The 6,032-nt window shown below is 35.4% G+C and overlaps 1 long non-coding RNA gene across 1 annotated transcript; it reads right to left on the bottom strand.

Moving 5' to 3' along the window:
* Positions 1-1,782: 1,782 nt before the first annotated feature.
* LOC141985950 (uncharacterized) lies at positions 1,783-5,751 on the bottom strand. The gene is made up of 3 exons (XR_012639074.1): positions 5,695-5,751; positions 2,914-3,068; positions 1,783-1,976 (listed from the first exon to the last, which is right to left on the bottom strand). It is a non-coding gene; the product is annotated as an uncharacterized LOC141985950 (long non-coding RNA).
* Positions 5,752-6,032: the final 281 nt, after the last annotated feature.

The raw sequence follows: 6,032 nt of genomic DNA, 5'->3' as shown, positions 1-6,032 counted from the left end.
TGCCTGTATGACTGCAGACTAAACTTTGAGAACCCGAAACAGAGGTAAACAGTGGAATGGTGCACAGAGACTACATCAACAACTCAGAGACCTGAACTTCCCGATGAATCTCAGAGTGTTCTTTCAGATACCCAGTGATGACAATATAAATGGCAATGTCTTCATTAACTATTTCACTGACACCAGACCATGTGAGAAAGGAGAGGGAGGATCACAGAGTTGCAGTCTACTGTGAGTAATATTTTGATATCACAGGTGGATATAAAAAAATAGATAAGCAGCCCTTAAGTTCAAAACTGATTGCTTGACCTGTGCTGCATAATTATCTCAAACACCAGCACTCAGAACCCTATTCTGTTTGTGATTTCCCTCTCTTATGCCTGCCAGTAAGCTGTGTTTTTTTTAATTATTATTCCATTCACAATTAGTGCACCATTATTCAATAACAAAATCCATTAACACAATAGAATGAATAATTAATCTATTAAAACAGTTTATTAGATAAATCATTGAGGGCTTGTAATTAACCAGTCCCATAATTTTCTCAAGTTATTTCATAATACAGAACACTAACATTTTAAACCATGACAAACTCCCTGGAAAGAAGTTGTTTTAACATTTAATCATTGTTGCAGATCTTTTAAAGCAATCCAGACTATTAAATGGAGTTTGCTATATTTGAATACATTTGAAGCCCATAAGTGAGTTTTGTTCACAGGTTTTTGGCATTTTATTAAATTAGTGATAGAATTTCTGCTTATTGTGGGCTAAATTGTGGTTCTTACCGTCAGCCCTCAGAGATGGGGATGGGCAGGCAGACTACTCCAGTGGTCTGTCCGATAAGCATTGTGCAACAGGCACACAAAATTTCTCTGGGACCATGGAGGGAGTCTGGGCACAACTATTCCTGTTGACAAGGTGCAATATGTGCTCTCTCACTGTAGGGCAGCTGTGGTCACCTGTGCAGAGAAGAGATCATAGGGCCATACCTATTCCATTCTACATAGATTCTTATATCACTTTCATCACGAGAGTATCCGAGACACAGATCCTTAAAGATTTTGAAGTGCCTAGCCCCCACTCGGACATAGGGACCTCAATACTTTGAGATCTGGTCCTGAATGCCTCCTGTCCCTCTCTATGTGTCTTTTGGAAAGATTAGCACTGCAGCAGGCCTTTGAGTGAAAACAGTCTGTACATATTCTGATTGCAAGGACATGGGTATGCTCTGGATCCAGATTTTTAAAAGCCCATAGTTCAGCCTATTACAAAGACAGTGAGCTATTTGGGGATTGTAAATAACACCAGATGGCCAATTTCTTCCACTTTAACTCATGTTAACTTCAGTGGACTTACCTGTTGACAAAGTCATTACTCAGTGTGAGTAAGGGCATTAGAATCTGGCCAAGAGTTTTTTGGGACTCATTAGAAGCTGGCCAAGAGTTCTATAGGTTTTGGATAATATTCCAATTTGTTTGTGCTAAACTGAGTCACTCTTGAGAGTACTGAGAGTACTTTAAAGTTCATTTAAATATCTTAAACTACTTAAAGTTCAATTAAGTATCGTATAGCCAGCATCAACATTAAAAAAAAAATACACAGAGCATGGCGCATCCACAAAACCAGCACCAACATTATAAAATTATACACAGCCAGGAGCATACAGAAAGACAGAACTGACATATAAAAATGTCTGCAGAAGTAGGCACAAAAATAGTGCAAGTATTCAAGAAATACACAGAGGAGTGGTGGAATGACCATCTCAGCTCTTCAACTTGTTGGTTTTGGGCAAGGGCATGTCTCTTTTGTCAAGTCAATCTCTCCTCCTTTTCCCTCAGGTTGTATGTGATGAGGAGCTTTTCCCGTCTCTCCCCTGGGGATGTCTGGTGAGAGATGATAATCTCCCTGTATTTGGTGTTGTCATTCTTCACAGAAGCACAGAAATGGCATTGTGCCAAACCCCAATGGATTCCACCCTGAAAAAAAGTTTGGTTCAGACTCTACATTCAATATATTCTAAATTCTGCACAAAGAGTGTTTCCATCAAAATTCATTGCTGACAACTCCTATGAACAAAGTTTTGACATCAGCAGTGTCTAGTATGGGCATCAATAGTCTTTTTAAGTATTCATTGCACAACTTAAAATACAAAGAAAAGTAAAAACGAAAAGAAATACTTGATGTTGATTCAACACTATGGTTAAACATTTAAATGCACAAAAGGCAGGATATTTAAAGTTATGTTTCCTCCAGCAACTATAAGCCTCCTTGTATACTAGCATTATACAAATATTACTTTTACTATTAAAAGAATATATAACTATGACTTTTACTGTAAATACAATAATTTTTCTTTATATTTTTGATATTGATTATTAATCGTTTTAATGTTACAGATTTAGACATACACATACACAGACACACATATATATGCTACAGTAAAAAGATGAATATATATACACACGCATGCTAGATTACTGAAGCTACATCTTCAGCCATAGTAAATTTACAATCAGTCCACTGAAGTCAATAAAGAGATGAAGATATATGCAAGCTGAGGATCTGGCCCTATTCCTTACTATAGATATGGTTGGGGTTGTAATAAATAGATAAGACATAGGACATTGAAGTGTATGGCACAATTTAAACTCAAATGTTTACATCCCAGAGGTGTCATACTAAAAACAATACATTATCCTATTTCCTCTTTTCTTAAAACTTCTCAACATTGTTACCACTCAGAAAGATAGATACATAAAACATGAACTTTAAACTAGATACATTCACCAAATTCAATAGTGTAAGAAGAGACAGGGCATAAGAAAGACCTTTAAGAACACCTGGGAACATCATCTGAGCAAAAGGATGCTGAAAGGCTTAGGAATCGCAAATACATTCACCTTAAACACTAACCTTAAACACGGCAAAGAAATTCTCATAAGGAAGCAACTCCCACTTTCCAAAAATGTGTCTTTTGTGTCAGACTCACAGGGCTGTCCCATTTAATTTCCAGAGCATTTATGTGACAGTCTTCAGTGTGTCTTGGATATGGTTGACCTACTTAGATTCTTAAAATGAATTTGGAAGAATGTGAATGGCTTACAGTAGAATGAAAACTAAAGCAATCTGCAGGCATTTGGCTCTGGATAGACATTACTGGTCTGGGAAGACAGATTTAATTTATAGTTTAACATTTTTCTTTAATCTGCAATAAAATGATCTCTTTTTATACTTAGAGTTAATTTATTTAAGCATGCATAACATGGTTGGGCACAAGGGAGAAAGGGATTTTTTGCAGACATGCCAAATGGTTAGATGCTATAAGGAAGAGAATGGAAATGTGTTAAATGAATGACTGTGTTTGATATTATATAACTATAATATAATATAACTATGCACACACACACACACACACATTCTCATTTTTAAATTGACTTATTCTGTTTTCAGATATTTCATTTGAAAGAGATTTTACACTGTATCATTCATAAGGGAATAAGGGTGTAGCCTATTGTTAGCCAAAGATGCTCCTGTCTGCATTTGTGCATTTCTGGTATAAAACCTTCTAGATAATCAAAATGGAAGAATATAACTGGTTGCACCAGAATTACCTGTGGAACTGCAGCTGCAGTGCTCACTTTACATAAGCAGCCCAGAATGAAGCCCATATATCTTACTAACTGAGATGTAAAGTTTTATGGCCATGAGTTTGGGAAGACCAAATTACTCACAAGTAGTGAAATCATGACAAAAATATGTAGTTCATCCCAAAGGCATGCCAATAAATCCTTTAGCCACATCATATCATTATGTATTCTGTATACACCACATACTTTTCCGAGACAAACATTAGTAACAATTTAAAGAGCTTTAACAAGTTTATTGATACTATTTTTCAAATCCCTCTGCCTCTAAGATCTGACTACCACTTACCAGCGAAATAAGAACAAGAGGGAAAGGAAAATCATAACTACGACTTTTTGAAACCTTTACAATTATATAAAATGGCTTTTCTGTTCATAATAATGTGCCAATTTTAAGACTGATATCTTGGAACCTTCCAGCAACTGCTTTAAGTCTCATTGGAAAGTTCTAGCCCTTGTGGCTCTTATATGATATCATTCCACAAATCCTGATGAGGGGTTGATGGTGCCTCAACTCCACGTCAGCATAATTTTGGGAGAAAATTTCATATTTGATGGTGAAGCTGTTTTCTGAAGGTTGTTTTTATCAGAGGCAGATTTGTGACCAGAACATAGGTGAGGCAATACTGGACGCTGGAAAATACAATTTATCACATGGCTCAGCAATTTATATATCCATCTTGCATGATATGATATGATATTATTTGAGAAATGATCATGTAATTAATTACTTTATTGTATGTGTGCCACTTTGTGTAGTTTTTATTCATACCATGCTTATTAATTTGAACCAATGACTGTGAAACCCATTGTGAAATATTTAAATCCCCAATATTGAAAGTTATGTATATGTTTCACTTTACACAGCCATTGCAGGATCAGGGTCTAAATTTGGAAATTAGGGAGTACATGTACACACAAAATTAGGCAGATGTTACAAAATGCACTTTGTTCATCATTTATTTTATCAATGATGACTTAGTTTCCATTACCTGTGCTAATAATTCATAGCACACTTGTAGATGTGCCATAGTATATTTTGTAAAAATAAGGAAATTTTCCTAACTTGAGAACTCACAACAACATCTGAACATCTCTGCTGAGAGATGGGGAAAGACTGATATTTATTGTGGATTATAAAGAGAACAGATTAATGAAATTCAGATTAGTGAGTTTCTGCGGTGTAGTAAAAGCATGTGTGTACAGTCACTGTTTTAAATTAATGTTTCTATGTACATGGGTATATATATGAACAAAAAATGACACCAAGGGCACACATGTATGACAATAAAGCCATAGCGGATTATATATATATTGCACAATATATATATATAAATTCCTTTTAAAAGCTTACCATTGGCAGTTAATTCCACTTCTTCTGTTTATATTAGTGTATTGCTTTAAAGACTTTGTCAAACTGTTTAATGAAGGGTTTAGTTCCTGGTAATGAATGTCATGTTCCTGACAATGAGATCTGGTAAAATGGTTTTAAGTGATATATAGGGATTGTTGACTTTGTTACAGAATACACACAGAGTTTGATTTGTCTAATACTCTCTGTAGTCTGGCTGAGATACAATATGCACAGCCCACTAGTATGATGCCTGCTGTGACTTTGCATTATGTTTCAAAATAATAGATTCTTCTAGAGGAATGAATGCCTTATAGTACAGTAATTGATTGCAAGTGCCAATACAGCAGCTGCCTTTGTGCACTCAGGAATATCTTTATTTTAGGATTGTTCCTTTTTTAATATCCTTATTCTATTTTTTTAAGATATATATATATAGTGCCAATTATTCCTTAGTGATATTATTTCATAGACCTCTTGTGGAACCGCTAATGGTAGGTGAGGAGCTATAAAAGTGAAAGGAGAGCACCCACCATTTTTACTAAAAATATCCTATTAATATAGTTAAACCTAATAGCTTATTTGCCATATAGATGTAGACATATGACATTAGATAGATTCCAGTGGATGGATAAATAGCATAAAATAGCATAAAAAAGATGATTTGCATGATTAACATAAGTATAAAAACTAACTTACAAGGCAGGGATATTGTGAAGAAATACATAAACTCAGTTGTAATGTTTAGTAAGCACCCAGGGCAGGCATCAGGAGAGAAGGTTCAGCTCTTTTACTTACTGCACAAACACTCCGTTCACTCTGAGTCTGCTAAGATTTCTAGAAGCATCTAGTTTATATGTGGTCCATTCAGAGGCTTAACGCAGTTATTAGCATAGTCATTGCCACAGCCATAGCATTTTATAATCTCATTTGCAAGCCATTCCTATGGTAGGCTATTTATATGAGGTGCATTCCTATCCTGGGCTATTTATGGCTCTCATTACTGCATTATGTGAGCACCTCACAATCTTTCCTAT

The sequence above is a fragment of the Natator depressus genome, chromosome 4 (assembly GCF_965152275.1).
Source record: "Natator depressus isolate rNatDep1 chromosome 4, rNatDep2.hap1, whole genome shotgun sequence".
Classification (NCBI taxonomy): Eukaryota; Metazoa; Chordata; order Testudines; family Cheloniidae; genus Natator; species Natator depressus.
Note: the sequence above shows the minus strand (reverse complement) of the source record. Positions and strands in the feature narration are given on the sequence as shown.